The sequence below is a fragment of the Arvicola amphibius genome, chromosome 15, assembly GCF_903992535.2.
Source record: "Arvicola amphibius chromosome 15, mArvAmp1.2, whole genome shotgun sequence".
Lineage (NCBI taxonomy): Eukaryota > Metazoa > Chordata > Mammalia > Rodentia > Cricetidae > Arvicola > Arvicola amphibius.
The window spans coordinates 33,142,220-33,154,380 of NC_052061.1; the positions used below are offsets into that span (position 1 = coordinate 33,142,220).

Genomic DNA, 12,161 nt, shown 5'->3' on the forward strand with positions numbered 1-12,161 from the left:
TCTTAGAACTGGATTTACTTACATTTGTAAGCTTCCGTGAGAATGCTGGAAAACAGAAGAAGCCCTGTCTTCCACAAGAGCAGCAAATGCTCAACTGCGAGTCTTCTTTCCAGCCCCATAAAGCTAGAAATTCACTTCACCCCAACCTCACGATGGTGGTGATGGTCCTGGAGACTAAAACACCTAGGGTCCTGTACATGCTAAGCAAGGCTTAATAGAAACCTAGTGCTAGACTATAAGGCAGGCCTCTGGTTTATTCCCCAGTTATCACAAAAACAACAAACATACAAACCTCAAAATTCACTACTGTAATCTGGTTTCAAAGGCTCTTATTAAGGATATTCCATTATTGTGTTTACTAAACATTTACAGAGAAAAGAGGCGGCTAATAGGGAAGTCAACAGTAGTGTCACAGTATCAATGGGAGGCTAGTTTCTGAGCAACATTACCTACAACCCAACACTATGGTAAAGCAAACTAACTCCTTGCTTTTTCTTATTTTCCTAATAGTGACTGTGCCAAGAATCACCAGAGCCACTTACCCCCCTGAGAAGCAGCTCAGAGTCTCTGTTTTTGGAATAGTCCTACAAGCTTTTTTCAGTTAGCATATTAAAAGCTGACTCTGTGGTAAGCTTATCACTAATAATTACAGAAGAGGAATAAATCACACACACACACACACACACACACACACACACAGAGAGATAACTTTCTATGTTTAGAGGGGCAATCAGGAACAGTGGTTTTACACATTTTTTTGTATCAGTATCACCTAGTGAATTAAAAAAAAAAAAAGGCATTTTGATCAGATGTAGGATAAGTAAAACCTTATTTTTTTTAAGGGCCACCAGCCATGACAGCACATGTTTATAATCTAAGCACTCGGGGGAAAATGGGAGATCGGCCTCTTTGATAGTCAGACTCCATTCTCTGCATTCCAGATTATAATCATATCTCATATAGAATCTATGTTCCATGATCTCAAAGTTGACCTAAAATATAATACTTTAAACACAGATTTATTGTTTCCTAATGATGTTCACCTCACCCCTCAAGTCCCCTTTTGAGACAAGGCTTCACACTGGCCTCAAACTCACTGAACCCCTCTTGCCTGAGTCTCTGAAGTGCTAGGAATACAAATGTTAAATTAACTACAATATCTGGCTTGTTCGTTTTTTTAGATGAAATCTGCAAAACTGCCAGGCATGGTGGTGCTTGACTTTAATTCTAGCACTCAGGAGATAGAAGCAGATGGGTTTCTGTTGAGTTCAAGGATTACTTAGAACGTTTCAAAAAAAAAAAAATCTGCAAAGTCATCCCCAACTATTCATATCTCATAGAATAAGTCTTTAAGTTTCATCTCTATCCTTGAGTGTCACCAATACTGAAAGATACTTGTGTACGAATGAAAGGCAAGCTCATAGTTTTACAACGCATCTCAGTATGTGACCATATTGTACTACCACAATGGCTACTGGATAGAACCAATACCATTTCTGTTTGGTTAGGGGGGTTCCTATAAAGCTAACATTAGTCAGAAATCTCACAGCTTACATTCAACAACACATACTTATCCTGATAGCATAATGATAAGAATAAATAGCAACATAATGCTCTTAACACAGATAAAGAGTTGGGAACAATCCCCAATTTCTCAGTGAGTATAATAAATAGTGTCACAGGATAGAATATGAACAACAAGAAAATTAAAAGAAAAATCTGAAAGTTACATGGTATACGATGTACTACTCATAGAAATATAAAAAACGGTAAGCAGAAAAAGACAAGATCTTCTGAGTAAAATGGGGAGCATTAAAGGGGAAGGAAGAGACAGGGAGGGGAGCAGAGAAAAATGTAGAGCTCAATAAAAATCAATAAAATTTTAAAAAAAAGAAATATAAAGACAAAGGAATATTAGATTCCTAAAACAATCTGTCAAATTGGTCACTTTTGAGAAATATAAATATAGTGTTCTGTTTAGGAGCAGCCAAAGAGAAGTTTCTCTGTATTGTATAGAGACTAACATGGACATCCAGTAATGAAACCTGACCCTAAAAGTAATAGTCCAATGATATGTATCTATGGAAAATGTCATACATACAAATGAAAATCCAAGCATTCGGTCAAATACAAAGAATGTGGATGCAAAATAATGTTAGAACTGGAGTTACAGATGGCCATGAGCCACCAGATGGGCACTAGAAATCCAATCCTGGTCCTCTTCAAGAACAGTAAGCACTGAGATATCTCTCTAGCTCCATGACAAGATTTTTTCTCCCCACTACTGGGACTTGAACTACTTCACGCAAACTAGGAAAGAATTCTACTACTAATGCTATATTCTCAACACTTCTCAAAAATCAGTATAAATTGTTAAAGCTGGAGCTAGTGAGATGGCTCAGGGTATAAAGTACTTGTAACCAAACCAAATGGCCTGCACTTGAACCCCAGAATTTACGTGGTGGAGAGAAGTGACTCCTATTTGACCTCCCATTTGCACAGGAGCACAAGCATGTATGTTTATGTACATGTGCAGTCCAGCTAATGACAGCCAGGCATGGTGGTGTATGCCTAGGGTGCCAGCACATGGGAGGGCCGAGGCACAAAGCCAGAACTGTTTCAACAGGCCGGCAAGTAAGCATAGGCAACAAAAGTATCACTTTTCTCTCTTATGTTTCGACTGTGATGCCCATTAAAAAAAAAAAAAAAAAAAAACAAAAAAAAAAAAAACCACTTCCGTGGGTCTGGAGAGATGAGCACTGAAGCACTGCTTCTCTTCCAAAGGATTCAAATTCAATTCCCAGCACCCACATGGCAGCTTCCCAACTGTTTCTAACTCCAGTCTTTGAGGATACAACACCATCACACCACATACATATACAGACATTACACCCAGGCAAAAGACCAATACACATGAAATAAAAAAAAAAAAAACAAAAAACACTTCCCACTACGGTACTCATTTGTTGAATACTTTATTTTTCAAGACAGAAATAGCTGCACTCTGCTATTTACGGGAGGCAGAGACAGGGTTTCTCTGTAGCTTTGGAGCCTGCCCTAAAAACTAGCTCTGTAGATCAGCTGGCCTCGAACTCACAGAGATCCTCCTGTCTCTTACTGATCCTTACAGGATCTCAGTAAGTAGCCTTGGCTGGTTTGGAGCTTTCTATGTAGATCAGGCTGGCCTAGGCCTCAGGATTGGCTTGCCTCTGCCTCCCTAGAAATGGGTGGATTTAAAGGTGCGCATCACAGACCACACTTAGCAATCTAACTTTTTTGTTTATTTTTGTTTTTCAAGACATGGTTTCTCTGTGTAAACAGCCCTAGCTGTCCTGAGAACTAGCTCTTGTTGACCAGACTGGCTTAGAACCTACCTCTGCTAGGATAAAGGCGTGAGTCACCACTGCCCTGCTAAATCTAACAATTTTTAAAAATTACTTCTAGCTAGATTATTTAAGTCACTATACCCTAAATTAGCATAGTTTAAGCTCTAGGAAATGGTCATATTTTTATATTTGGCTTCAAGTACCATATATTACATCATCTTGTACTCTGAAGACTTCAACCCAATCCTAAAAAATAAGGATCTAATATAGTTAAGTCAATAACACTTAAAAACAACAATATGCTTCTATCCCATTCCCCAAACTAGTAAGATCAGATTCTCAATAGTTCTTCAAATCAGAATTGCTTCCCTTTTCAGCAGCTTATTACTATTCGATTCAGTTAATACTCCTTAAAGACCCACAGGGCATAATTTATGGAGCAAATTATTACCATACAGGTCTTGTGCTTCTTATTTAAAAAAATAGGTTTGAAAACTGAACTGTTCATTCCTAGTCCCTTCTCTCTGTTCCAGACAAAGCTTATAAGAAAAAACTCTAGTAACCACTTAGATAATACATTCAAGTCAATTTACTTAATATTAACATTTGAAGTTTTCCATCTCTAAGGTAGATGAGATGATACAGTGTGGTAAAGGGGCTTGCCACCAAGCCTGATTACCTGAACTCAAGCCTGGAACCCCACAGTAAGAAGAGGAGGGATTCCCAAAACTTGTCCTCTAATCTCCACACATGTAGCATACTCTCACTGATACACACACACACACACACACACACACCACGCACGAAATATTTAAAAAACCCATAACCCTGCCGGCGGTGGTGGCGCACGCCTTTAATCCCAGCACTCGGGAGGCAGAAGCAGGCAGATCTCTGTGAGTTCGAGACCAGCCTGGTCTACAAGAGCTAGTTCCAGGATGGGCTCCAAAGCTACAGAGAAAACCCTGTCTCGAAAAACAACAAACAAAACAAAACACACACACAAAAGAAATCTCAAAGCAGAACAAACTCCAACATTTATAAGGTCTTTTCCAAGTATCCATGCAGAGTATAGACTAACAAAAATTGATAGAACTATCACACTACAAGGAAAATATGGGCTAATTAGACTAACTCAAGAAAAAATTTTATCAGATACTAGTTTTTTCAAGAACAAAATCACAAACTGTTCATATTAAAATTATAAAACTATAAACTGTCATTTACCACTACAACATCATCTCCCAATGGTCAAAATATATAACCCAAAGGTTTCTACAGAAAAACATTGTATCTGCCCTGTCAATCACCTAGTATATGGCACTACAGTTTCATACCCAAGGCCTGATAATATTGCTTGCATCTCTCAATTATCCAATGTGCTGTATCTCCTATGCTCAAAACTACCCACAAAATCCTCTACAAATAAAGAACCCAAAAGGGTGGCATTACCTCATACTTTCCCCCTCAGTAACTTGGGGACTGAACTTTAGGCTATATAACGTTACACCTCTTAGGTTCCCAAGTGCTGGCTGGGATTACAAGCATATGCCATCCCACCCATCTTTTACTTTTTATTTTCTCTAGGGTAGCCTTCAACTTGTTATTTTCCTACCTATGCTTGGTGTAGCTGTAACCACAGGCCTACATCACTGAGCTCAGCTAGTCCTTTTTTTAAGAGAAAACAAGGAAAAGGCATTTACCTCTCCGTGGCTGCAAAATCAGTTTGAGGAAGGAAAACAGAACCCAGTTCTGCAGTCCCTAGCTCCAAGTCTGTCTGCTAGCGCATCATTTCTTTGGTTTTAGGTTTGTAGTCATTCTAAAAGAAAAGCAGAAAATCATTTAATGAGACAGCAAATTCACATAAACACACCATACAGCATAAAAAGGAAGACTGATAGATATGATTGGGAGGAAAAAACAAACAAACAAACAAGCAAGCAAGCAAACAAACAAAGAAAACAATAGACCTGCTGGTTGTAATAATGAATGGAGGTCTATGATGTCAGCACCTGGGAAGCAAAAGCAGGAGAATTGCCAATAATTCAAAGCCAGTTGGGATACAAGCAAGATCCTGTCTCAAAAACAACAACAAAACCTCCACCCCAGGCAATAAACTGTTCATATATTAACTGAATCATTCTACAAATGCCTTTCAAGCCAAACAATAAATACAATTCCACTTCCTTTTTAGACATTCAATGAACAGATACAGATTAAAAAGATGTATGATTTTTTTTTTTTTTTTTGGTTTTTCGAGACAGGGTTTCCCTGTAGTTTCTAGAGCCTGTCCTGGAACTAGCTCTTGTAGACCAGGCTGGCCTCGAACTCAGAGATCCGCCTGCCTCTGCCTCCCGAGTGCTGGGATTAAAGGCGTGGTGCCACCACCGCCCCGGCTAAGATGTATGATTGTTTAAAACAGTAAGTACTCCAATTATAATCATGGCACATACACTCAAACTACCAAAAGTTAATTCTTGCAGCTAATTCTTTAGCAGTTTGTTTCCTTATCTTCAGTAAATAGTATGTGTGTTTACTGATTAAGTTGTTTGCTACACACTACCATGGTAAGCTTATTAACAAGAGGCAGGGAGAAGCTTTCGAAGACCTTTGAAAATCCTAGAATAACAAATACTTGTTTTAGTGAATATTTCCCTCTCTAACTACAAATGAACTGAGATACTCAAGTAGAATGGACAAATCTCTATTAAAAAAAAAAAAAAAAGCCTGGTCTACAAGAGCTAGTTCCAGGACAGGCTCTAGAAACTACAGGGAAACCCTGTCTCGAAAAACCAAAATAAATAAATAAATAAATAAATAAATTTAAAAAAAAAAAAAAAAAAAAAGGCCTGGAAACCAACACCTTTAATCCAAGCACTTTAGGTCAGAGGCAGGAAGATCTGAGTTTGAGGCCAGCCTGGTCTATACAGGAGGCTCCAGGACCTGTCCAAAGTACTTGAGAGATCATGTCCTCCCCACCAAAAAAACAAAAACTACCAAAAAACAAACAAACAAAAAAGTACCGAGGAAATAAAGAGAGAAAGGGAGGAAAAGAGAAAGCCCAAGTGAAATACTCTGCGAGTTTTCAAAGGTGGTGGTGTACACCCACAGTCCCAGGTTGAAGTAGGATTATGAGTCTGAGGTGAGACCATCTCTGAAAACAACAAAAAGGGCTGGAAGGATGGCCCAGAAGTGAAGCAGTTAAGAGCACTTGCTGCTCTTGTAGAGGACCCAGGTTCAGTTCCCAATACCTACAAGAAAGCCCACAACTGAAGGATGGCCCAGAAGTTAAGCAGTTAAGAGCACTTGCTGCTCTTGTAGAGGACCCAGGTTCAGTTCCCAAATACCCACAAGAAAAGCCCACAACTGAAGGATGGCCCAGAAGTTTAAGCAGGTTAAGAGCACTTGCTGCTCTTGTAGAGGACCCAGGTTCAGTTCCCAATACCCACAAGAAAGCCCACACTGTTTTATAACTCCAGTTCTAGGGATCTGACCCCCTCTGATACTCCATGGTACAAGGTATGCACATGGAATACATACATATATGCAGGCAAAGCCATTCATTCACAAAATAAAAGTAAATCTTTACAAGCAACAAAAGTTTTCAAAGAATCTGGTATATAAGTACAACAAAGAGGAAATTCATCTCACAATTTAATTAGCTCAATAAAATAAGCTGATACAATACTTTTTCAGGCTCAAGATAGAGATGGCATGGCTCTTCTGTTGGGAGGCAGCATAATATAAAACTGTTATTATTGTCTAAGAAACAATTTCATATTGAAGTCCGTAAACACCATCAAAAGGGAACAGAATTTACATCCCAAAAATTTTAAATTTATTTCAACAATAAAGATCAGGTGCATGAAAAAAAAAATGTATCACCACTCTGGAGGTATATGTCCAAAAGACTATGTAATACCACATCTTTGCATTCAAATATTAAACCACTAAAAAAAATGCACCATGATATTGGCTAGGAAGCAATGGAGATACGGACTAGAAAGGGCTGTATGTAGTTCCCCCCAACTTCTTAGGAGGGTACATGTAATTCTAACACTTGGGAGTCAGAGGCAGAATGATGCCTATGAGTTTGAGGCCAGCTTAATCTATTTACATCATGGGTTTGGCTAACCAGGGCTACATGAGGACCCATCTCATAACAAGTTAAAAATATTTACAAAATAAAAGATTTTTTTTTAATGCATGAGTACTTTGCCTACATGTACATTAAACACATAGAGGTCAGAACAGGATTAGTTGAATGTGAGACACCATGTGGGTAATAGGACAGAACCCGGATCGTTGGCAAAAGCAACAAGTGCTCATAATTGCTGAGCCACTTCTCTAGTCCTAGAAGGTTTCTTTTTGCTGTTTTGTTTTGGTATTTTTTGAGACAAGGAATCATTATATAGTCTAGGTTATTCTCAACTCATGATTCTCCTGCTTCGGCCTCCTGAGAGCTAGGATTTACAGGCATGTACCACCATGCTTGGCTTTAAGTGGTCTTGAAAATACATGTGATATGACAAATCTACGTATCTGAGAACAGCTATCGTCAATGTTACACATATTTCATCTATTGTTCTTCCTAAACCCATAAGTCCCTTTTCAGTTTTGAACCATTACAAATCTTAGTTATTTGAAGAAGGATCATTTTAACCAACAGTTTGAAGTCATCTGGAGCCAAGACATGTAAATAGGATATAAAGCTGGACAAATTAAGATTCCTACGAGAAAGAGAGAGTGCGTGCACCTCTAAAGTAGATGATGTGGAATGGCTGTGATGCCAGCAGCACCCCTAGGAGAAAAAAAGGCTCAACAGAATTTTCAGCCAGTAAGTAAACCGTGTGAAAGACTCTGCCTCTGCCGCAGGACTCCTCCCTACAGCATTAGTCAGGCACATGTGGATCTGCCAAGGAATTCTCAAAACAGCACTGTCCCAATTGGGATTCCTTTAATTCTCAATATCCTTAAAAAATAAAACAAAAAATAAAAAAGACCCTTAAACTCTTAGAACACATCTAAGGTTCTACTTTTGCGCCTCCTAAATTATCTTACAAGGCTGGAGAGATCCTAAGGAGAACTTTCCAACAACTCTTAAATAAGCAGGATTTCCTTATATAGGCAGATAGTCATATAACTGGGTCACATTATTGTCCTTGAGCTGGGCTAGATGTCTCTGTGGGTACAATCTATTTTCCAGGAAAACCTGATGACTTGAGTCTAGAATCAAGTAAAAGTCCATTGCTTTACTCTCAGCACTCAGGAGGCTGAGACATCAAGTGTGAGGCCAGTCTGGTCTACATAGTCAGTTCCAGGACAGCCAGAGCTATGAAGAAAACTCCTGTCACGAGGCTGGAGAGATGGCTCAGTGGTTAATAGCACTGAATGCTCTTCAGAGGATCTGGGTTCAATTCTCAGCACCCTCCTCTCCCTCCATGTCAGCTCACAACTGTCTGTAACTCTAGATGTAAGATCTGATGCCCTCACATTAAAAAAACAACCTGTCTCAAATAGAAAAGGGGGGAAGAAAATACAAGTCAGCTGCAATGGTTCATGACTTCAATCCCAGCACTTTAGAGGCAAGGGGCTGGTAGATCTCTTGAGTACAGCATCAATCTAGTCTGCACAGCAAGTTCTAGGCCAACCAGAGATCCAAAAAGAAAGGAGAAAATTGACTTTACAGTGTTGGACCTTCCTTCACACACCTGCCTGCACTCACATACACAAAGGCCAAAGGACCTGATGGCTCATGTCTTTAAACTCAGGCAAAGGCTGGTGGATCTCTGAGATGGGAGACTAATCTTGCGTTACATAAGCCAGTTCCTGACTAGCCAGGACTATCAGTGAGACCCTATCTCAAAATAATTAATTAAATAACAGCTTAAAAACTTTGTTTTGTGCTCGTTTTTGAGACAGGATCTCTCTAGGTAGTCCAGGCTGATCTTGAACCCAGAAATTAGTTTGCCCCTGCCTTCCGAGTGCTGGGATTAAAGGTACGCGACATTATACCCAACAAAAATTAAGTTTTAAACTGGGTACTGGTAGTACGTGCACTGGGGAGGCAGAGGCAGGAGGATCTCTGTGAGTTCAAGGCCAGCCTGGTCTACAGAGTGAGTTCCAGTACAACGACTATTACAGAGATATCCTGTTTCGAAAAATCAAAACCATACAAACAAAAAAACAAAGTTTTAAATAAGTAGGCCCTTTGTATTATCTTGAATTAATTCACCCCAATTATTTTCCTTAGAGATATAATTGCTTTCTTTCCATTGAAAAATTTTTAGTGTACAAAATAATGGGTTTAATGTCACTTTCAAACATACCATATTTTGCTAATATCTGCCACATTTGTTTGTTGTTATAGTATTGGGGACTAAACTTTGTCAAGTACTCCTAACAAATCCTAACTTTAAATATGTCAGGATTCAAGCCTATAATCCCAGGTATTAGGAAATTAGAATTTAAAGTGGGAGGTCTACCTAAGTAAGCTTAAATTCAAGGCCAATTCAACCTTAAATTCAAACCTAGGTAACTTAATGAGAGACTCTGTCAAAAAAATAAGGGGGTTATGAATATAGCTGAGGTAGAGAGCACTTGCTTAACTTACTCAAGGCCCCGAGTTCAAATCCCAGGTACTACAAACACAAATTCCAACTACTCTCTGCTAAGGCAGTCAGTCTCTTGTACCAAAAGGTTGCTTTATACTTACTATGAAGCTAAAGATGACCTTGAGCTCCTTTTCCTCCTCCCCCTCTACTTCTAAAGTATTGGCAGATGCCATCCCTGGGAGCCTGTACAGCTTATTTTAATAAAAATGACACTTGTCAAACAACAAAACTTGACAAAATCTGAAAATGTATAATTACATAGTTAAACCAAGTTTTTTTTTAAAAAAAAAATAAAAATGGTTCTACTAAAGGCTGGCACTCCATCGACACTACATTTAGTTACTCTGTGAAATTTTATTGTAGGGGAGGGAGAGGAAGAACATTCTGGAGTTCAAAGAATGAGATGAAAGACTGAGAACATACCTCAAAAGTAGAACACTTTCATGGCATCATGCACAAGCACCACAAAAAACAAAGTTGCATAGGATTTCAATGTGGCTAGTAAGGCTTAACTAGCCTAGAGAATCGTGGGTTCATTTAAGGGAGGGAGATGGGACGGCATAAATGTTGGGGAGTGTTCAAAGAGTTGTGCACAGTCAGGCAGTGGGTGGCACAAACCTTTAATCCCAGCACCCAGGAGGCAGAGGCCAGCCTAGTCTACTAAGTGAGTTCCAGGACAGGCTCCAAAGCTACACAGAGGGGGGGAAAAAAAAAAGAGTTGTGTATAATGGGGGTTGCCAGGACCTACAAACTGAGATCACAAACAGTGAACAGCATAATTTTTCTTAATATCAAGATGTTTAAAGCAAGCCAAGCATGTCGGAGCACACCTTTAACCCCAGCACTCGGGAGACAGAGGCAGGTGGATCTCTGAGTAGGAGGCCAGCCAAAGCTACAGAGAGAAACTACTCTGTCCGGGTTTTGGGGGGGGGGGGAAGATGTGTTTAAAGCTTCTAATAAAGTTAAATACCTTCTTTTCTATAAATGTCAACCTAGACTTTCTTTTCTACTTAAGAACCCAAGTCACACATCAGCGACTAATTGATAACAAAATACGGCGGGGGGGGGGGGGGGGGGGGGGGGACCCACTCGGGAAATAAAGGTTACTCCAGCAGTTTAACAGCTTAAGCCTTTTAATGTAAAAGAATTAAAGTCAAGTCAGGGTAAATACTGTTTACTTTCTTTTCCTGTTTATGGAGGCCGCGAAATTTTAGCTTTCTTAGTTATCTAAACTCCAAAAAAAGTATTGTCTCTATGCTGATGTTTACTTAATGCTAAACTCAATCCAGGAAGTCAGCTACTGCAGAGTAGTTCCATTAGGCACACACATTTATAAACCATCTGCTACAAGTGACCCAGGACTCAATTACAACATCAACCCTCACATTTCATCGAACAGTCAAATTACCAGTCTAGTCGAGAATAAGTTCATTCTGCCCTACTGGCGCTTCAGATCGGGTTGCACAGTCCCAGAGGGTTAAACTGTCTTAGCCTAGCCCTAGAGCATCAGGTCGTAAGTGGAGTGCGAAGTTACCGGCAGGACATTTTTAAACTGGAGGCAAACTCCAGTGTCGCCTGCACAAACGTAACCAGCCTATGTTCCCGAATTTTGGAGTTTAACACATCACTTGAGATCAGAGTGAAATTAAGTTTCAGTCCCTTTGAGATCTCGGAGCACACAATGTGTTATTCCAAGGGGTTGAAGAGTGCGAATCTAGCTGGGAAAAAAACTATTTGGTGCGGAAATTCGTGTCTTTTCCGCCCACCATTGGGGGCCGCATCGATCCGGTCCGGCGCGATGCCCTGGCGTGAGTTTGGGGGCGCAACGGGACCCGGAGGGGGCGGCGAGCGCGCGTTCCCCCGCCCGCTCGGGCGGCGTCGAGGCGCGAGCAGCTCAGCCAGCCTTGCAGAGGGAGCTCTCGGCAGTTCAGGGGTCCCTCTGCTCGCAGCCACAGCAGCGCCGCCTGCGCCACTCGGCGGCGACGGAGACCAGCGGCGGCGATGATCGGACTCGGAGGAACTAGAGAGCACCCCAGCTGCTGGAGAAGCACTCGGCGGCCGGGTAGGTTCCGGGAGCGGGTGGACTGGGAAGATGGGCAGTCCGAGGCGCGGCAGCAGGGACCCGACACCCACACGGTTCCGGGACCTGGCTACGCGCGGGCGGCAGAGGGTTCAGGACCCCCGAGCGAGGCAAGCGCGGAAACCGAGCCTCAAGAGGTCCAGC

The 12,161-nt window shown here is 40.8% G+C and overlaps 2 protein-coding genes across 5 annotated transcripts in view; one reads left to right on the forward strand and one right to left on the reverse strand.

The window, feature by feature from the left end:
- Window positions 1-12,161, reverse strand: part of Ctcf (CCCTC-binding factor) — a 50,725-nt gene that overhangs the window by 37,983 nt on the left and 581 nt on the right. For both annotated transcript variants that reach the window (XM_038312420.2, XM_038312419.2), the window contains exon 2: window positions 5,027-5,142. The gene's annotated coding sequence lies outside the window, so the exon portion shown is untranslated. The remainder of the gene's footprint in view (window positions 1-5,026; window positions 5,143-12,161) is intronic.
- The window catches only part of LOC119801788 (agouti related neuropeptide), a 66,126-nt gene continuing 65,334 nt past the window's right edge, over window positions 11,370-12,161 (forward strand). For all 3 annotated transcript variants that reach the window (XR_005283291.1, XM_042054218.1, XM_038312422.1), the window contains exon 1: window positions 11,370-11,999. The gene's annotated coding sequence lies outside the window, so the exon portion shown is untranslated. The remainder of the gene's footprint in view (window positions 12,000-12,161) is intronic.